The 21,775-nt window shown below is 36.0% G+C and overlaps 1 protein-coding gene across 9 annotated transcripts in view; it reads left to right on the forward strand.

Annotated features, from left to right (window-relative positions):
• OXCT1 (3-oxoacid CoA-transferase 1) overlaps positions 1-21,775 on the forward strand; it is a 142,776-nt gene that overhangs the window by 89,094 nt on the left and 31,907 nt on the right. For 4 of the 9 annotated variants that reach the window (XR_013532663.1, XR_013532666.1, XR_013532664.1 and 1 more), the window contains exon 14: positions 5,645-5,760. The exons of the other annotated variants lie outside the window; for them this stretch is intronic. The gene's annotated coding sequence lies outside the window, so the exon portion shown is untranslated. The remainder of the gene's footprint in view (positions 1-5,644; positions 5,761-21,775) is intronic. 9 annotated transcript variants of the gene reach the window in all.

Consider the following 21,775-nt stretch of genomic DNA (forward strand, 5'->3'; position numbering starts at 1 on the left):
TGTCTGAGCACATAAAATTGATTAGGTTCTCTAGACATGCTGCCTGTTTTAAATCAGTTAACTCTCTAGTATTCCTGGTTATAAAACTACAAGGGAATTTGTGTCCAAGATTCAATCCATTAGTTTAGTTGTATCAATTGTAATCCAAATATTAAATCCAAAATATAGATATTTAAATATGACATAGATGAAGAAATAAGCATAAATCTCTAGATATTGTTTTAACATTAGTATATTGTTTATTTGGTCCTGAGGTGCAGGAAAAGAAAAAACAGGTGGAAAATATATATGAGATGGTGTGAAACTTTTACAAGTAGTAAAGCCTTTCTCTTATTAGTGTAATATAGTGGAAAGCTCATAAAACTTTGGAATTAGACAGACTTGAGCTTAAATACTGGTTCTTATTGATCATTTAATGTATCACTGTTTTAGTATATTCATTGGTAAAATGATAACTTTTAACTCATGCTTGTTCTGGGGATTAAATTAGCTCGTTCATTCAACAAGTATTGATTTGGCAAATATTAAGAGCCAGGCACTGTTAAATATAAAGGTCAATGTTTTGGGGAATGCAACAGTTAACAAAACAGACAAAATTCTCTGCGTTTATGGAGCTGACATTCTAACAGGGGTCAGCAAACTGTGGTCCATGTACCAAATCTTGCTGCTGCCTATTTTTGTAAATTTCTCTTGGAGCATAGCCATATCCACTCATATATATATATTTTTATGGCTGCTTTTGTACTGCCACAGTAGAGTTAAGTAGTTAGAATAGAAACTGTATGGCTTGCAAAGCCTAAACCATTTACTATTTGACCCTTTACAGAAAAAATTTGTGAACTCCTGCCTTAGATCATTGATTTGAAACCTTTTTTCTCTAAAATAAGCAAGTAATGCTATACATTTCTCTCTAATCACTGTATTAGTGACATCTACAAATTTTTATATTGTTTCGGTCTCTTTAAAATACTTTCTAATCTTCCTTGTCATTTTTTCCATGACCCATGTTTATTTAGAAGTGTGTCAGTTTCCGAATATTTGGTGATTTTCCACATAACTTTAAAAAGTTTTTCAGTTTATTTCTTTTGAGGTCAGAGAGCATACTCTTTATAGTGTCAGTCCTTTTAAATTTGTGACTTGTTTATGGCCCAGAATATAGTCTAATTTTAGTGACTGTTTCATTTGCACTTGAATATTATATTCTGCTCTTGTTGGGTAGAATGTTCTGTAAGTATCATCTGGGTCAAATAGGCAGTTAGTGTTGTTCAAGTGTTCTGTGTCTTATCAGTTACTGAGAGATAGTCTTGAGATCTTCAATTATAATTGTGGATGTGTCTTTTTTCTTTCAGTTATATCACTTTTTTGCTTTATCTGTTTTAGAGCTGTTACTACTTGCATTCATATACATTTAAGCTTACATTCTCCTAATGAATTGATCTCTCTCTGTCATTTTGTCTTTTCAATAATATTCCTTATATTGAAGTCTACTCTCTGATACTGATATGGTCACTCTTAATAGTATCTTTCTCTATTCTTCTGCCTGTAACCTGTGAAAACCTTTATTTTTAAGTAGGTTTTTGTAATCATATAGTTAGATCATTATCACAGTATTATCTTATAATCTTTAACTCTTAATTGGAGGTTTAGACCATTTACATTTAATGTAATCACCAATATGGTTGGGTTTAAATCTATCAGAATTATTTTTTTTTTTCTGTTTACCTCATCTGCTCTTTTTGCCCTTTGATTTTTTGAGTATTTTATTTTCACTGTTGGATTACTTTTTAGTGGTTTCTCTAGAGTTTTCAATATACATATTTTATCATAATCTACTTCAAGTAATATATCACTTTATATATAATGTAAGAATTATACAATAGTAAAATTCTATTTTCTGCCCTTATTGTGTGTGTTATTTTTAATAATATTTAAACCTGTGTGTAATATAAATCTTATAATACTTTGCTATTATTTTTGCTCTAAATAGTCAACTATCTTTTTAAGTAATCTTTAAAAATGAGAAAAAAAATCTCTTTTGTCCTTTCCAATGTATTTTCTGTTTGTTGCACCTTTTCCGTGCACAGATCTAGATTGCCATTTGATGATGTTTTCCTTCTGCTTGAAGGACATCCTTTGATGTTTCTTGTAGTGTATGGCATATGGATGTCTCTCAGGTTGATCTTTTTCAAAATTTGCTTTTAAGCTGTGTTAAGATTAGTTGAGAGTAGCCTTTAGTTGCAGTCTAATTTAGCCTACTACTGAGGCAGTTTTCTCCAGAGGACTACCTGATGCTCCATGTATTATGAAATCTTTCCTCACTGTTTGGTGGGATTGTGAATTGTTCCTAGACGTGTGTTAGTTCTAGGTAATTTTTTGCCTAATGCTTGCGTAGCGGTTCTTTTACAGGCTTTGACTAATTTTTTCTCATTTATGCACACATCAGTACTCTGCTAAAGACTTGAGATGTTCCTCCTCTGCAAATTTGAGTTCTCTCTCCCTGTATAGTGACCTCCTTTCTGGTATTTTCAGATCTTAACTTAAATTGTATTTGCATCAGCCTCTCTGAAGCCAACAAGACTGCTGGGTTCCACTTCCTGTACTGCAGCCTGCAAATTCACTCCAGGCAGTAAACTGGGGGAAATTGTAGGTCTATCTCGTTGCCTTTCCTTCTTTCAGAAATCATAATCCCTTACTGTGTGTGTTCTAAATGTCTGAAAGCTACTTTTTCATGTTAGTTTTATTTTTCTTAACTGTTTAATATCACTGATAACATTTTTGAATTTATGTCATTGTGTATCTACTGATGGTTTTCTTAGTACAAACCTGTAGAAGTAGAATAGCTTTGTCAGTATTTTAGGGGTTTTGATATATATCACTGGGTTACTGGCCAGAAAAATTATCCCAATTTACTCTCAATGTTTCTACTCTATTACCAACATTGGTATCAGCTTTTTAAAAGTTATATTATTTTCTTCTGTTATTTGGCATTTCTTTAAAAAGCTGCTCTCTGGGACTAAGGGGCAGCCATGCCTGACTCTTCTGGAGGGCACTTAATCCTTTTCACTCTTGTTTTGGAGACCTTCCTTTTGGCTTTTAGCAATTATCAAATTCCAGTGCTGCTATCTTTTGTTATTTTAAAAAACAACATTGATGTTGACTATTCTATGTCAGTGAATATATCTTAGGAGATCCACCGTAACAAGCACATGTGTGAGTGTGCATGCATTTCTTCTGTTTGCAATATTTTGAACAAGCTTTAAATATGGGATAAAAATAAAACACAACTCTTTTTTATCTCCTGTGGTACTCTTTAACCTTATTCTGTTAGGGAAGCTTTTCCTCTGCCCTTAATGAATACTCAGGCTGCATGATATTTCAGCTAACTCTCAGAAAATAAACTGCTCTTAGGTCACTTTAATTCATAAATTCAGTCTTCATTCAGAAATTAGAAGGTCCATTCAAAAACAGTTAACAATGCTTTAATAATCATTCAAAAGCAATGTGTCTCCTCATTTTTGATCTCCTGGTTATAGTCTGCCTACATTTAAAGGTTATATGATATTCTTTTGCTTTTTCTCTACTTCCCTTCTCTTCCAGCTCACTGTTTGGCACCCACTAGGATCAAAATTCAAGAGAAAAGGAAGGCAAGGAAATAGGGCAGGAAAGACTTTACATATCTAGGGGCTGGTAATACTGTTTACTGGCTCCATGATCTCTGGTCCATAAAAGTATTTAAAGCTGATTCCTTCCTCTCTCTGTGTGGGGAGTGGGGTGAGCGGTTGTCTTTAGAGGCCCCCTTCTTGGTTCCTCCTGCAGCAGCTGCTCCTATGGGTGATAGCTAGATGCTTCCCCAGCAGCTTCTGACTTTCCTGTGGTCCACTTAACACATAGACTGTTACGGGTAGAGTCCTTCATCCTAGGCTGTCCTGTTGACAAAGCATGAAAGCCTGTTTAGGCTGGTTCTCTCTCACATGGTCCCCATCTGGGAAGCACTCACATTTCTCATACTGCCTCCAGTGATGTAGTTACTTCCCCCAAACAGCCCTTTTAGCTTTCTCAGGTAGGAGTCAGGCAGCACTCCCTATCTGCAGGGAGTCTTTCAGGCCCTGGGTTGTCAATGGAGTGATGGGCAGACACAGCATTACCACTTCCTTGGTTGCTGAGAAATGTGGTGGTAGGTAGGACACTTTTCCTTAAATAAATCCTTCATGTGAAACTCTGTGCTATTCCCATATGTATTTCTTGGTCCTGCAGAGGGTCCCAAGAGCCTTGGAATGTGCTTTTGACTATTTCCTTTGTCACTTCTACTTCTGAGCTTCTACACTACATGCTGGTATCCCCCACCTCTTCTGTCAGCCAAAAGTGAGACAGTAAGATCTCATCTAACATCTGGTTACCACCACTTTTGCTCATCAGCCTGCCTTTTTCTTGTTGCCATTAATCCTCCCTATTTAGCATATTTAATTCTGCATGTGATATACATCTTATACTGCTTTACTATTATTTCTACTCTAAATAGTCATCTCTCTTTTTAAGTAATCTTTAAAAATGAGGAAAAAACTCTTTGATATTTTTCCAACATATTTGCCCATATAAGCTCATATTCAGTTAAGCCTTCGTGCATATAAGGGTGTTTTCCATTTATGGTTCCAGTACCTCTAGGTAGTTCCCCCCAACCTGTTCTGTTTTCCACTTTCCACAGAGGACTGTGGAAGAACCCAGCCAAACCCTGTTTGCCCTACCTGGGAATAAAAATACGACCCATTGGGTTGGACTTTTACTTCCTCTGCTGATTAAAAATGCATTCAATGCCTTCAGAATTTCTTTTTTTTTTTTTTTTTTTTTTTTGAGACGGAGTTTCGCTCTTGTTTACCCAGGCTGGAGTGCAATGGCGCGATCTCGGCTCACCGCAACCTCCGCCTCCTGGGTTCAGGCAATTCTCCTGCCTCAGCCTCCTGAGTAGCTGGGACTACAGGCACGCGCCACAGTGCCTAGCTAAGTTTTTGTATTTTTAGTAGAGACGGGGTTTCACCATGCTGACCAGTATGGTCTCGATCTCTTGACCTCGTGATCCACCCGCCTCGGCCTTCCAAAGTGCTGGGATTACAGGCGTGAGCCACCGCGCCCGGCCCGCCTTCAGAATTTCTAAGAGCAAAATACTATTTCCTCTTATACAGTGATTTAACAAATGGGCACACCTTTTTTTTAGAAAGCTGACTTTTTATTGGTGATTCATGAATTGGGGATGTTATTAGAAATGTAAGTTATTTATTATACTTTTCTTGGGTGCTATATTTGATTATCCAAAAATACTTTTATCTATGACTATCTGCAAAACATGTTGTTGAAAGCTAATGTTTAGTTTCCTTATTTACACCCGATATTTTTCAGACTAAAGGTATATTTAGAGATTGGCGTATTTGATATGTTCATTTTGTAAAGAAAGTTTGTCTTACTTGAGAGATCCTGTTCATGATTAAAAGCTAAGATAAAGGTTTAAAAGCCACAGCTAAATTCTAAATCTGTTTTCGCAAGGAGGGAATTAACATTATTAAGCACATGCCACTGGCCAGGTTCTGAATATTTATTGCCATTTTATCCTCACAGAACACTGAGTTAAATATAAATATTCCTGTTATTATAGATGAAGAGACTCAGGCCAAGGGAGTTAATATTTAAGTTCACATCTGTTGCAAGTGATGAAAAGAGAAGTGGAATCACAGTCTTCTTTGCTCTTATGTGCTTCACATTCTGCCACAGGTACTTTTGGGGGTATTTAACTGCCTTTCAGAATGGAAGCAGAACAAACTGCAAAATACATAAAAATCTGTCTAGCATTCTGTAAGCCTTATGCAGAAATGATTATCAGGTGAAGTCTGTTGCAGTTTCAAGGATATATGCTGGGTATATATGACTCTTGTTCATGGTGGGATTTTGAAAGGCACTAAGTGGACTATTTGCATGTCGGTTCTTTTGCATTCTGTTTCCTTTAAGCTCTCACCCAAATTCTAAAGTCTCCACTGCCCAGTCACTTATAATTAGCCTAAATGTCATATATGAGGTACTTTATCCATTTTATTTACCCTTTTGTTTTTTGTACTCTATGAATCAAATAATTTTTTGGAAAATTTTAGGCCCTCTACAAAGTACATTTGTAAAATTGGCTTGCAATACTTGTTGAACAGGAAACATTGAGGCGCAACTGTAGAAATATGAGAATCATTGCAAAGAGAGGAATACTGAAGAGAAATTTTAAAAAGATTAAGATCAGAAAGAACCAAAGCAAATTCATTAGCAAGCTGTCCCACCCAGCCTAGGCCCTCAAACGTGTTAACTTTTACAGAAGCAAAGGGACATGAGAATGTGAAAGACGTTCTCCATCTTCAACACTCTTAGAGAGATTTTGCCTTTTGATTGCTATTTGAGTCTTTTTTATCTGGAGGAAAGGAAATATTTCTCTTCTTGCTGTGTTTCATATGATGTGTTTTGAACAGCTACTTAAGATTTTGACTCTTCACTAGAGCTTGGATATGTTCAACATAGAGACTAAAAGAAGGGTGAGCTAGATATCTAATTCCAAACCATGCTGCTACACTGCCTACCAGACACTCTTGTAAGAATTTGGTAAAATATTTTCCATCTACTTTGGTGTTGAAAGGCAGACTTCTTTGCATAGAGTGGGATTTTGGTTGTCTTTCAATCAGTTGTTCTCTGTCTCTCTCATGAGCAATGAGTTTGATATTTGCTATAAATATCCTTTTTTCTAATGATGCATTTGTATGACTACAGCAGCCTCTTCTCATTAAACAGCTCACTTAAAAGGAGGAGAAGAAACATTAAAAATGATAGATGAGGCCTCCTAGAAACCCATTATTAGTAATATGATAAATTATAGTGTTGCTGATATGACTTAGCAGGGAATGAAACCAAAGGGCTAATGACAACTGCTAGTGACCCTGTAGCTAAAGGCTAATGAATCCTGAAGACTAAATTTTATTAAATGACTGAATTTTGTATTCCCAGTTGGTGAAATCTTTACTTCTCTCTTCTTTTGGTTTAGAGATCATCTTGATCAACACTTTTGAGAAAATGTTTAAATATACTCTCTATAAAAATAGAAAGTAAATGCATACATCCAGCTTAGACAGTTATCCACTTATGGTCAGTCTTGTTTCATCTGTATTTAATTTCCCTTCTCCTCATATTATTGTGAAGCAAATGCTGCACATATTCCATCCATAAACATTTCGGCATTATCTGAAAGATTATTTTCAAATTTCATTATATAATGATTCCTTTCATAAACTGCAATTCTGTTATCCCATCTAACAATAAGGAATTAAGGATCTAATTCTTTAATATCATTCAGCTGTACAGCACCCTAATGTTATTAGTGGAAAACCTGAATCCAGAGAAACGAAGTGACTCAGCTCAGGCTACAAAACGCTAGTTAATAGCTAAGCCAATATTAGAACCTATCTCTTCTGTCTATAGTTTCGTAGGGATGCTCTTTCCACACGGGGGAAAGTTTGCCTTTGAAAAACAACATTCCAATACAAAGAACCTTCTGTAATTTTTTTCAAATACACTTAGAAGCAGCTGTGTCCAAAAGAAACTGTCATCAGCGTGAACCTACAGAATGGGAGAAAATATTTGCAATCTATCCATCTGACAAATGACTAATATCCAGAGTCTGTGAGGAACTTTATTTTTATTTACAAGAAAAAAACAACCCCATTAAAAAGTGGGCAAAGGACATGAACAGACACTTCTCAAAAGAAGACATAAATGTGGCCAACAAACATGAAAAAAAGCTCCAGGCACAGTGACTCACACCTATAATCCCAGCAATTTGGGAGGCTGAGGCAGGCGGATTAGTTCAGGTCAGGAGTTGGAGACCAGCCTGGCCAACACGCTGAAACCCCATCTTTACAAAAATTCAAAAATTAGCAGGTCATGGTGGCATGTGCCTATCCCAGCTGCTTGGGAGGCTAAGGCAGGAGAATTGCTTGAACCTGGGAGGTGGAGGTTGCAGTTAGCTGAGGTTGCACCACTGTACTCCAACCTGGGCAACAGAGTGAGACCCTATTTAAAAAAAAAAGGTCAACATCACTGATCATTAGAGAAATGCAAATGCAAATCTAAACCCTAATGAGATATCATCTCACGCTACTCAGAATGACTGTAACTAAAAAGTCAAAAAACAACAGATGTTGGCAAGGTTGCAGAGAAAAAGGAACATTTTTACACTGTTGATGGGAGTGTAAATTAGTTCAATCATCGTGGAATACAGTGCAATTCCTCAAAGACCTAGAGGCAGAAATACCATTGGACCAAGCAATCCTATTACTGGGTATATACCCATGAATATAAATCATTCTGTAATAAAGTAACATGTGTTTGTTATGTTCTTTGCTGCACTGTTCACAATAGCAAAGACATGGAATCAACCTAAAGACCCACCAGTGATAGACTGGATAAAGAAAATGTGTTACATATACACCATGCAATACTATGCAGCCATAAAAAGAAACAAGATCATGTTCTTTGTAGGGACCTGATTTGAGTTGGAAGCCATTATCCTCAGCAAACTAATGTGGGAACAAGAAACCAAACACTGCATGTTCTCACTTGTAAGTGGGAGCTGAACAATGAGAACACATTGACACATCAGGGAACAATACATACCAAGGACCTGCTGGGGTATGGGGAGAGTGAGAGCATCAGGAAGAATAGCTAATAGACTCTGGGCTAAATACCTAGTGATAGGATGATCTGTGCAGCAAAACAACATGGCACACATTTACCTATGTAAGAAACCTGTACATCCTGCACATGTATCCCGGTACTTAAAATAAAGTTGAAGGAAAAAAAAAAAAGCAGCAGTTGTGTCTCTGCAGTCATTTTACCTTTCTAGACCTCAGCTCTTTATTTGTAAAATGTGATCCATGGCATAGCTTTTATTCAACAAAATTTGTTAACATTGTTTTTCTTTTTGCATTAGGTGTTGTATTAACAATAAAGGGTAGATCAGTGAGCAAACTCAATACAGTTTTTTTCTGTACAGAGAATATTTTTATATCTATGATGAAGTTAATAAGATGTGGGAGACAATGCTAAAAGGTCACTGCAGTATACTACACATGAAATATGTTGGTTTGGGAAGAACTAAATGAGTTTGCGTTAGTTAAATTATCTTGTCCAGGAACATGGTATATTTTACTATCCAGGTCTCATTTTCCCTTCCTTACGTTTGTTACATTATTTTATAGTTCTTATCAATATTTTGAGCTGAATAGTCAATTTCAGTTTCCAGATGGCTGTTGCTAATACAAAGGAAAATTGCTGGTTTCTATTTATTTCTTATATCTATTCATTTTACTAAATTTTCTTATTAGCTATAATAATTTTAAAAATATTCTTAGATACTCTACACAGTTACCTTATCTGAAAATATTTTTAATTTAATCATTAAAACAAGGTAAATAGTAGTGATTGAGGACCTTGATTTCTATGAATTCATTTAGAGTTTTAACTTAATATTATGTTTGTGCTTCTAAAAAATGTCCTTTATACTGTTCTAAAAGTTTGCCTTTGGTCCTTTTGCTTATAGTTTTTAAACTGAATGACAGTTGAATTTAGTCAGTGTGTTTCCATCTGTTTAATCACAGTTCTTCATCCTTAATTTATCAATGTCATTATTTAAATTGATGTTGAATCAGTTGGTCTTTTAATACAAATAGTCAATTTTTAACAATTTGTAAGATATTCTTATGCCTTTTGGTCTCAAATTTTCTGACTTCTTGTGGCAATTTTATTAATTTGCATTTTCCAAAACGCATCTATTTCTTTGGGATTTTAAATTGATTCAACCCAAAACATGTCATATTCTTGCATACCTTTAATTTCCTCAGACTGTTATTATATCTACTCTTTATCCAAATGCTGTAAATGTTTAGCCTTGCTAATTTTCTTTATGTCTACTCACTTTTTAATCTTGTACGGGTTCTAGATTTATAAATTCAAATGTTTATCTGCAGTCCTTATTATAAAAGAATTTAAGGCTCTGCGTTTTTCCGAATACAATTTTAATTGCATGTCATAATCTTTGACAAAGTTCTTATTTTCATTAATTTCTAGGTAGTTTGTAATTTCAGTTTTTATTTCTTTTTTTGAGACGGAGTTTCACTGTTGTTACCCAGACTGGAGTGCAATGGCACGATCTCGGCTCACCGCAACCTCCACCTTCTGGGTTCAAGTAATTCTTCTGCCTCAGCCTCCCGAGTATCTGGGACTACAGGCACGCAGCTAATTTTTGTATTTTTAGTAGAGATGGGGTTTCACCTTGTCGACCAGGATGATCTCGATCTCTTGACCTCATGATCCACCCGCCTGGGCCTCCCAAAGTGCTGGCATTATAGGCGTGAGCCACCACGCCCGGCCAGTTTTTATTTCTTTTTTGGCCCAATCATTTTTTATAAATGTTTTTTCTTCAAATTTCAAAGGTTTCAAGGAGTTATTTTTTACATTACTTTTTTGGAATTTATTGGGTTTTCTTGGTGGCCAGATAACTTGTTTTTTTTCTAAACTTTACATGAAAATAAGATAATTTTATATAAGATTGAGTTTGTTAGTTATTGTATTCAGATCTTTTACTTTCTTTGTGTGGTGGTTCAGACAATGTGGTTAGTAGAAAGCAAGAAGCATAGAATTTTAAAGACTTGAATTCTAATTTTAGCTTTGTTACTAACAAATTGTGACTTTGTACAGATTACTTTCTCTCTGTTGGTCCACTATAGTAAATCCAGAAAACTCTCCATGATGATGGAGACATTTTATATGTACTTGTACAATGTGGGAGCCATTAGCCACATGTGGCTTTTGAGTACTTTGAATGTGGCTAGTATAACTGACAAACTCAATTTGTAATTTTGTTTAATTCAGATTCATATAGCCACATGTAGCAAGTCTAATTTATCATGAAGTGCAGATCTGATCTCTGAAATTAAGTTCTTGAATTCAGTAAACCCCTAACAGAACCCAAGGCTTAAAATTTTACCTCTAAGCTGTGGATTTACACATTTCTAAAGATGCTGCAATGTAATGGGGACTTTTGAATACTTAGAAAAAAATCGATACTTGAGAGATGGTAAAACTTCAGCATTTATCTACCTGGTTCAAGCTTCTAACACGTATGAGACCTAGAAATAATCTACACTTAATAATTTAGCCTGTGGTAATCTAAAGGCTTTGAAATGTGGAGAGTTATTTTAGTGAAGATTTGCTTCTGAAGGTCAGGCCTGTGCTGAAAATTGCATTCCAATTTTGCTTCTGAGTATATTTTACTTCCATGTCAAAATTTGCAAAACACGTAAAAGCTATCATATGTTCTTCTTCCAAAGGGCATTGGATCATAAAAGAAAAATAAATTATAAATTATCTAGAAACGAATAAAAATAAGGACCTTATGTCAAAGCTTGAGGAATACAACTAAATTTATACTCAGAGTAAGAAGAGAACCTTAAGTGCTTTTATTACTTGAGAAAATAATACATTGACCACTTCTGGCTTGTGTGTATTCCGTACTGGTCTGATGCATGTGGTGGGCCATTGTTGAAGAACTTGCAGCACTCAATCATCCTAGCAGCTGGGATAGGTGTCAGCACTGGAACAGATGATTATGGTTGTTGTTAATATCCAGATATAGCAGTTGGCTTTTATTTGGGGGTCATATGATATGTGATATATATCTTTAAACCCTAGAGTTATCTTGATAAATTCACTTTATGAAAGCAGTATGGGATTGGGACTGAGTGAACATGAGTTTTCCATCTCCCATTTTATCCTCTCTGTTTCAGGACCTCTTCTGTCTAAACTAAATACCAGGCAAAATCATCAGTATTTTACATTTACCTTTCTCTCTCCCCTCTTAGCCAATGTAGTGGAATTATTTTAAGTAAAAGGCAAAGTTTTTAACTTTGTTTCCAATAAATTCAACACTATCCATATTACTATTTGATAACTCAAGTATGTCATTGGAATATTTGTCCTAATACTTCATTTATAGAGAGTTATTAGAGAATAAGATATTCCATCTATGAATTTTTTCAGATTATCTAAATTTAGCTATGTAAGTACCAATTTCAAAATATAGTTCTGAATAGAAAATTAGGTAATCAATCTTTTTACATTTGTGCATAAAGAGTAAATATATTCTGCATGAAGTCCTGACAAAGACTCCTCGTAAACTTTGACTCATGTACATGTTTTAGCCATTCACTATCTGTTTGGCATATTTCTGGATTATAATTATAGCCTAGAACAGATCTAAATAACCAGACCCTCAAAAATTAATCCATAAATATTATGGAAATGGCTGTCTTAAAAGGCAAATTTTTTCTTATTTTTTTACTGCCATAATTTTATGAAAACAAACTTATTACTCTAACACTTAGAAACTATCTGCTAATATAATTCCATCCTGAATGTAACTTCTGCTTGTAATAATGTAGCTTTCAGGAAACTTAATTTTTATAAACCATGGCTTTCAGGTTGAATTGTTTATTTATAAGCACATTTGAAAGCTTTGCAACTTTAGTCCTGAAGGATCTGACTGTATTTTTAGAAATTGTACATAGGACATCTCTAAGCTTGCTGTCTGCTTCTTAACGAAATTAATTAGCACCATGCAACAGATTAGGAACAATAAGAAAGAAAAATAGTGCAATAAGTTCAACGTAATGTACATTTTAAAATAAGAAGCATCTTCTATGGAGATTTGATTACCTCTTTCTGGAAGCTGGGAAAGAGACTTCGTCCAGATTTTTTTTCTGACCTGTAACTTCAGGTGATACGTTTAGCTTTTCTTCATTGTACAGTATTTTTCTTTTTTGTAAAGGAGAGCCTGTTATACATTATGCAAGTACTTTTTAGGGGATGAGGACTATCTTTATATAATTGAGTTTGTTAAAAGATGTTCAGTATGAACAAAGTAAATCATAACAAGAAAAATAAGGATATTAAAAAATAGAAATGGTACATCATTTGTCATAGAATAAAGGTCCAGTCTGTATTTCTAATTTTCTCAAACTGTAATAATATGATCAAAGAATATTGTTTTAAAAAGTCCTAATGGCTGTGTATGATTTTTTTTTTTCCAAAGCTCTATCAGAAATCTAATTTGTCTAGCATCAATATAGGCTTATCAACATAATGAATTGGATAGTAAAGTTTTTTCATTGGGAGTAAAAACAAAAATGTCACACATGCAGTTCTTAGATTTATTTTATTTATTCAGAAACTAACTTATGACTTTGTTATGCTAGCATACCCTGTGCTGGTAAATGTTGGTTCTGCAAAGAAATAAAGTTTAGTTACTATAAGAAAGTAACTCATTGTTGAAAACAAAGCACAAATTCATTTGACTCTCTCAAATTTACTTGTTTTCTGAGTCCGATTTTGCAACGCTTTTTAGCAACAGGCTTAGAGTTACTAGGAGAGCTCCTTATCGAGGGAAATCTGAGAACTATTGTGTTTTCATTTTGATGAAAAACAAAACAAAACAAAAACACAGGAACAGGCTACATACTGAGTTTTTTAAATAAATTTTTTGTTGTAAAAATTTAAATTATTCTAGATTCATAGAAAAGCTGCAGAGATAGTATAGAGTTTCCATATGCCCCTCACCCAGTTTCCCCCATTGTTACAATCTTACAACATGAAGTATTTGTCAAAACGAAGACACATTGGCACATTACTGCTAACCCCATACTCTGTTTGGATTTCATCTGTTTTTCTGTTCAGGCCCACTTTCTGTTTCAGCATCCATCTGTCATAGCTCCCTAGCCTTCTCTGATCTGTGCCAGTTTCTGAGTCTTTCATATTTTTTTTAGTCTTGAAGTATTAACTGGATGTCCTGTAGAACATCCCCCAATCTTGATTTGTCTGATGTTTTTAGAAAGAGTGTCATAGAAGTAGAGTGCCCTTCTCATAACAGTGGTTATTGTATATCCACATTGCATCCCTGGTGATGATAATTTTTAGCACTTGGTGAAAGTAGTACTTACCAGGTTTGTTCACTATGTAAAATTACTATTTTTTCTTCTCTACTTTGTTCTCTGTGGAAGCAATTTAGTACTTTTAGCCAACCCTCAAGGGTCTGGAGGGAGATTAAACTCTACCTCTTGGAGGGAAACCGTGATAAGAAATATATTTTGTCTTTGTCCCCCCCACTCCACCCCAGTTCCTGACACTGAGCTTCTATAATGCTTGGAATTTCCTGAGTGAAAGGGCAATAGGAGCATTTTTATTGTTCATAATAAGCCCCTTTCAACCATATCTGAATTTATGCTAATGTGACTCTCAGTGGGCCCTTAAATAGCTTCAGTATGAAGCTGTTTGCCAGACAGATCAAGACATGATTAGAGGGTTGGAAAGTTCAGCCACTCACACAATGTCTAGGAAGAAGAGAGGGTCTGGAGATTGAGTCCAGTCACCAATGGCGAATGACTTAATTATGCCTTTGTAATGAAACATCCATAAAAATGCCTGAACAACAGGGTTCTAAGTGCTTCTGGGTTGCTGAACACATCAGAGTTCTGGGAGAGTGTCATACGTGCATAGAACACAGAAGCTCTATGCTCCTGCCCCCAAACCTTGCCCTATATATCTCTTCTTTTGGACCATTCCTTAGTTGTATCCTTCATATAAACCAATAATAGCAAGTAAAATGCCTTATTGAATCCTGTAAGCTGTTACTGAGAGGGGATTGTAGAAATCTCTTGACTTTATAGCTGGTTGATCAGAAGTACTGGCTGCCTGGACTTACCATCAGGGTCTGAAATGGGGAGTAGTCTTGTAAGACTGAACCCTTAACCTGTGGGGTCTATGCTAACTCCGGGTAGTTATGGTCCGAATTGTTGGGCACTCAGCTAATATCTGAAAAGTTACAGAATTGGGTAGTGTAAGGAAACACCCCACATATTTGATGTTAGAAGTGTTGAGTATAAACAGTTGAAGAGGTATTAATATCTTTTGCAATTCTTCTGGAGAAAAGATTTGTCTCTTCTCTCCCATTTATATAATAATTTGTTAATATCAATATGTTCTTAAGTGTGTTTTATATTTTGGTAATACAATACCATGTTTATTTTTATGCTCACATTGTTTCAGCTATAGCCATTGGGAGCTCTTTCAGGTTTGCTGCTATACCCCTTTGGTGTCTTTCTATTCTTTTTGTTTTTCATTGAGCACTTTCTTACTTTTTGCTACTGCAAGAGGCCCATCTTATATTTCTTGTGCTCCTAGAATCACCTATTTCTTCAAAAGCCATTTTTATTAGAGAAATGATATATGGAAACCAAGATCTGGGTGCTAGGTGTGCTTGTTGCTACTGGGCTATTATTGCTTCTAGGCCTTCTTGATGGAGAGAGCTATGTTATATGCACATGTATTAAACCACACTCATACAGTTTTAAATAATAAAAATAAACAACTTTCTATTTTAGACCATTTTCCTAAGGATAGAGGAAAAAAGTAACTCCTTACTGAATAATGATCTCAAGGTGGTATCAGCAGAATGTGTTTTCTTCCAAATACTAGACCTAGAAAATGGTCTCCTCAGGATTAAAAATAATGCTATTTTAGCAATTACACCTTACCATCAAGTATTTGCCACACTTGAGTTCCAGACGAATATGAAAGAGGTCATATCTGCCATACAGCCATGTAGTAATGATGTAAAAGGAATAAAGTCTTCTCACTGTAGCTCCTGCTTCTCATCTGAGATTGTACTAGATTTAACATGTACCTCAACTTAGGTCCATATAAAATGAAATAGAAGTAACCAGGGATTTTACTCACAGGGATTTTTAAATACTATTTTTTCCACACATTTAACATTCATATATGGTATTATGAATGGTTAAAGTTATTGGAACCATCAAGATCAGAAATTTAAAAGGTCTCCTATGAAATTCAGGGAGTTGAAACATTGGCCTATCAAGAAGTAAGTTAAAGTTTGTATGTTCCTATGTATGTTTTTACCTCTTCTGATCTTTCTATTTCACTTTGAAAACAATTTTCCATTCTATTCTGTTTTTCGTTTTGTCTTGGGGGTGGCAGCAGGGGAGATAGGGTCTCATTCTATACCCAAGGCTGGAGTGTGTTGGTTGGTGCAATCAAGGTTCACTGCAGCCTTGACCCTCTGGGCTCAGGTGATCCTCCCACTTCAGCCTCCCAAGTAGCTCAGACTACAGGTGCATGCAACTACATCCAGCTAATTTTTTTTAAAAAAGTTTTTGTAGAGGCAGGTTTTTACCATGTTGCCCAGGCTGGTCTTGAACTCCTGGGCTCAAGTGATCTGCCTTACTTGGCCTCCCAAAGTGCTGGGATTACAGGCTGGAGCCACCACACCTAGCTGTTCTCAGTAGTTTGATTTCTGCATCACCAAGTTCTTCACCAAAGCTTTCATTTTACTATTACTTTTCTGTAAAGGCACTTCACTCCCCCCTCCACCCCATCTAAGAGATTGCTCAGCAGTGTTGACTTGAAAAGATAAGGTAGAAATTAATGCTCTCTGAATTTCCCCTGTTATATTTTTCAAAAAATTAACTTTGTGACAAGTCTTCCCAAAGTCATTCTTTTAACTGGTTTTTGTGTTGAAAGGAGAAATTGTGTTTTTGCTCCCTGTGATGATAGGACCCTCCCAGAGTGACATTGCTCTTCAGCATTCTCTGATGCTTCCAGAGATGGGTCATTCTTACAAAGAGGATGTGATTTTCTCTCTTGGGGCCCAAACCTGAGATGCATTCCATGCCCCGAGTCTGTGTGAAATAATGTTACCTAGGAGGCCCATGGTTCTCCTAGTCCTGAGAGCAGGGTATGCTTTCTAAGCAAACCAGAGTTTAGGCCTGCTTGCACATATGAGAAGCACTGGGTCCCTGTTTCACAGAGTAAGACTTGCACAGGAGGAACAAATTAAGACTCCAACAGCAGAGTTACCAATTTGCCGTGAATGTCCTAGCTACTAATTCCCAGTAGGTACTTAAGTAGTCAGTAAACGGGTCATCAGCTGAATTCAGAGGACATCTTGAGATAAACTAGTTATTAATTTAATGTAGAATCAAAATGCTTTTATATTCTTCCACCCAACCCTATAATACTTGGGCTCATACATTTAGTATACATAGCATGCTTTTTTGCAATTGCTCTTAACTGCTTTTCTTTTTTTACCTTTAAAATGATCTTCTGTGGTTATTTTCTGATCCTTTCTATTGTGGGAAAAACAGTGGTAATGATTTTGATTTATTAATGTTCTTTCAGTCACTGTCTGTTTAAAAAAAATCTCATCCAGCTGTCAATAATGGCAGTGTAATTACAATAAGTCTAATTGTGCTCTTAGAGCTTTGAAGACAGTGGGAGGAGGTGATGAAGCAAGTGAGCTCTGCCCATGGTTCTAGTTCTCACTCCCTCCTGCTTCTCCCCATCCAACCCACACCCTCGCTGAGCAATTAGAAAATAAACTTTCTGAGAACAACTATTTCCTGTTGGCAAAAGAAGTAGTAATAATTTCATATTCCATGTGAATGAGTTGAGGAGATTAATATATTTTAGTATATGCAGACACTTAAATGATGTTTTTCCATTTGTATTTTAGATTCCAATTTTGTAGTGACTATTGGGGACCTCCTAAAATATTACAAACCTTAAAAAAGTTATATGATAGTAATTGAGATCTTTTTAACCTCACCATTAGAACATAGGTTGAACCAACCCTATGAAATTCCTGTATTTGTAGGTCATACATGCTCCGATGTGGGCAATTTCATATGATTCTAATGCATTTCTCTCAGCGATTCAATGGAAGGAAGAAAATAACTTATCCTTGGATTTTTAAATATATAACTTATTCTGTTTCTAGGCAGTATACAGGCCCAGAAGCTCCAGTGCTTAGTTGTATTTAATAAACTCAGTTAAATAACTTAGTGTTATACTTGTTTTAAATGAAAACAAATACCTTTTTATTTATTGTGAAACACTTGCTCAAGCTCTTTCCATCAATGCTTTTTCTAAGAGGCTTGATAAAACAATGTGAACTCTCTTAGCCAGATTGTCTGATGTTTGTTTTCATCTCTGAAGTATTATAAATAGACACTATGAAAACTGCAACCACAGCTTCAGAACAGAGCTAGGAGTATGTTTTTCTCTTGCTGTCCATTTTCAAAATCTAACAGATGGATCAGAGTGTTAGTGTATTTGACCTTATACAAAGAATTTTACCAATCCAAAGTGCTTTATTTATAACAACAACAAAAAAACTTAGCCACACATTGTATATTAAAAAGAGAAAATACGTTGGTTTCATAGTTCTAACTGTTCACTTAATAAATATTTATTAATTTCCCTACAGAGGTGGAGTTAATGACCGTTGTATAATTAATGACAATTTTATATACATTAGAATTTTTTTCTTGGAGCGATGAGGTCTCATAAGTGAACTATGGAGACCCTCTTCTATGGTAGTTACACTTCACAAAATGAGAGAGATATTGGTGTAATTAGTAGCTAGGAACAGAACTCATTTTTCTTATTTGAAGTTAATTGATTTCTTTAAGAATCATACCTATTACATTTGTGACATTTTCTAACCTGCATAAAGTGGTTGGTCTGGACTCTCTTACGATAGAGTAATAGATTCTGACCATGGTGATAAAATGAATTTCACTTACACCCGTATCATTTTTGTTTGCTGAGGTTCATTTGTAAAAGACAATGTTTTAGAGAAACTTGATGTGGTTTTGGTACAATTTCTGCTATAAACTACTATAGATAGTTTCTGTAAAGTAAATTTTTATTTTCAAATATTTTGCCTGGAATCAGAAAATAGCACATTCATCAAATCTAATGTATACAATTTTCATAAAGTATTTTTGAATTGATACACATCAGTGGTTCTGTTAGTTATATTTATTATAATGGAATTTATTCTTTTGCTCCTCCAAGGGAAAAAATGGACTTTACCCTTTGTGAATGTTTGAAAGGAAACAGAAGTGGTAGCTTTAGGATTTTAGAATTTGCATTTTTAAATTTCATTTGGCCTTAAAAACATTGAGAGGGCGTTCAAGAACTATGACCTATTCAAAAGCAGAAGTTTTGTATGCTCAGCGAATAGCACAGAACACCTAACAGGTATTAAGTACATACTTAATTAATGACTAATAGTTGAGATATCATCTAGTTTCTTAGGACTTTTCCTTGGGTATCTTATAAATGATTTTTCTCTGCTCCTGAGAAAACAAATTCCGTGTACTTCAGGTATTTATTAAATAATGTTTGTTTAACACTCAGCACTGAAGAAGATATAAAAAATGTCCTTAGGATCAATTTTGAAGGACACCATATTCTCTTCTCTACAACTCTGCGACTTTCTGAAGTGAAGTTTTAATTTTACATTTTATTTTAGTAAATTCTTTTTTTCCTTCTTGCTATTCTTTTCTTTGCAGATAGTGTCCCCAGCTTTGATTAGTATCATCAGTACACCTTAATATGCTTTTGATTATATATTTTTTAGAAACAAGCTTTTACTTTAAGATGGAATTAAGTTTACTTAAATATATACTGAAAATAATCTATTACATAGTAACTGCACTGGATTGAAGATGGACAGGGAAGGCAAAGAGCTTATAGTCTAATAAATAGTGAGCAAGGGCCTGGCGTGGTGGCTCACTCCTATAATCCCAGCACTTGGGGAGGCCAAGACAGGCCAACCACTGGAGGTCAGGAGTTTGAGACCAGCCTGGCCAACGTGGTGAAACCCCGTTTCTACTAAAAATAAAAAAATTAGCAGAGCGTGGTGGGAACCTGCCTATAATCCCCGCTACTCAGGAGGCTGAGGCAAGAGAATTGTTTGAACCCAGGAGGTGGAGGTTGCAGTGAGTCAAGATTGCACCACTGTACTCCAGCCTGGAAAACAGAGCAAGACTCCGTCTCAAAAATAATAATAGTAATAATAATGAGCAAGATGATATCTTACATCTGTTATAGGTGATTGTTTTTTAATTGAGACGGGGCATAGGTGCTTGATTAATGAGAACAGATGTGATAAATCAGAGCACTGGTAGTCATAGCTGCATGGGGTCTTGGAGGCTCCCTATTGTGTTTTTAATTGCTAAATTTGGGAGGAAGGGTGGTTAGAGAGAAGGGAGATGGTATTTCTCAAAAGGAAGAGATCATAACTACTTGTATGGCCTTGCCACTACCTGCCAGTACAACATCAGCCCCTTTTTTGAAGCAGATAATGTGGTAAGTTCTTTTTTTTTTTTGAAACGGAGTTTTGCTGTTGTTACCCAGACTAGAGTGCAATGGCAGGCACGATCTCGGCTCACCACAACCTCCGCCTTCTGGGTTCAAACAATTCTCCTGCCTCAGCCTCCCGAGTAGCTGGGACTATGGGCACGCACCACCATGCCCAGCTAATTTTTGTATTTTTAGTGGAGACGGGGTTTCACCTTGTTGACCAGGATGGTCTCGATCTCTTGACCTCATGATCCACCCGCCTCGGCCTCCCAAAGTGCTGGGATTATAGGCGTGAGCCACCGCGCCCAGCCATTTATGGTAAGTTCTAAAATGGGAATATGCAAGGATGCTGTGAGAGGTTCCTAAAGTAATCATAATCATGTGGATAGGGTGGGACAGAGGTCTGTGAACACTGCCCGAGAGATGTCATCATGATTTGATACACAAAGAATAAGCTGGAGCTCACTTGATAGTATGAAGGAGAAACCTCAAGGCATGTGGGAGCCATATGCTATGTACAAGCAACTCACTATTCCTGGCATGGAAATGGCAACTGGGGTGTGAGCAAATGAAGAGGGGAGGGGCCGGGTTATCAGGCCTTGAATGCCAGGCTGAGGTGCTTGGACTTTATGCTGAAGCACTGAAAGGTTTTATGCAGAGGAACAACATAATCAGATAGTCATTTTAGAGAGATGGTTTTTATGGCTCCAATTTGGACAGAGGAATAAAGCTTGACACAGATTGACCAGTAGGGAGACTACTATAATTCTTTAAGGAGAAATTGTGGGGATCTTAGCTAGGATGAGAAAAAGTCAAGTTCAAGAAATGTTGGGAGAAGTGGAATTCTTAGTAGTTGAGTGACTGACTGGATGTGAATTATGAGGGAGAGGCAAGAGACAAGAATGTTTCTGAATTGGATCTTGAGGTGGATGATTGGCCATTAACTGAGCTGGGAAATCTGCAGGTTGGTAAGATTTGCCTTATAAAGATACTTAATTTAGTTTGGATGACAATGAACTAAGGCATGTATTAATATAATAGAAGTTTTTATTTCTCATTCACACAGAACCAAATGAGTATCCCTAATTGGCAGGCAGCTCTCCTCTGTGTGGTGATTCAGAGATTAAGATTCCTTCCACCCTGTGTGGTGATTCAGAGATTAAGATTCCTTCCAACCTATGGCTCCACCATTCTCAACTTGCAGTTTACAGAAGGTAGAAGAATGTGGAAGATTGTATTTGCAAGGTTTTATAGTCCCGCCCTGGAAGTAGTATACATCATTTTCACTTTCCATTGTCCAGAACTTATTGCATGTGACCAACTGTAACTTCAAGGAAGGCTGGAAAATGTAGCTTAACTATGAGCTCAGGAATAAAGGAACAATTTGGGGAATCAGCTAACAGGATGTGCCACAGGGTGACAGGGACACTTTTGGATATTGAAGTCTGAAACTTGGAGGAAAGACCTCAGCTGGAAAGGT

The sequence above is a fragment of the Callithrix jacchus genome, chromosome 2 (assembly GCF_049354715.1).
Source record: "Callithrix jacchus isolate 240 chromosome 2, calJac240_pri, whole genome shotgun sequence".
In the NCBI taxonomy this organism is placed as follows: domain Eukaryota; kingdom Metazoa; phylum Chordata; class Mammalia; order Primates; family Cebidae; genus Callithrix; species Callithrix jacchus.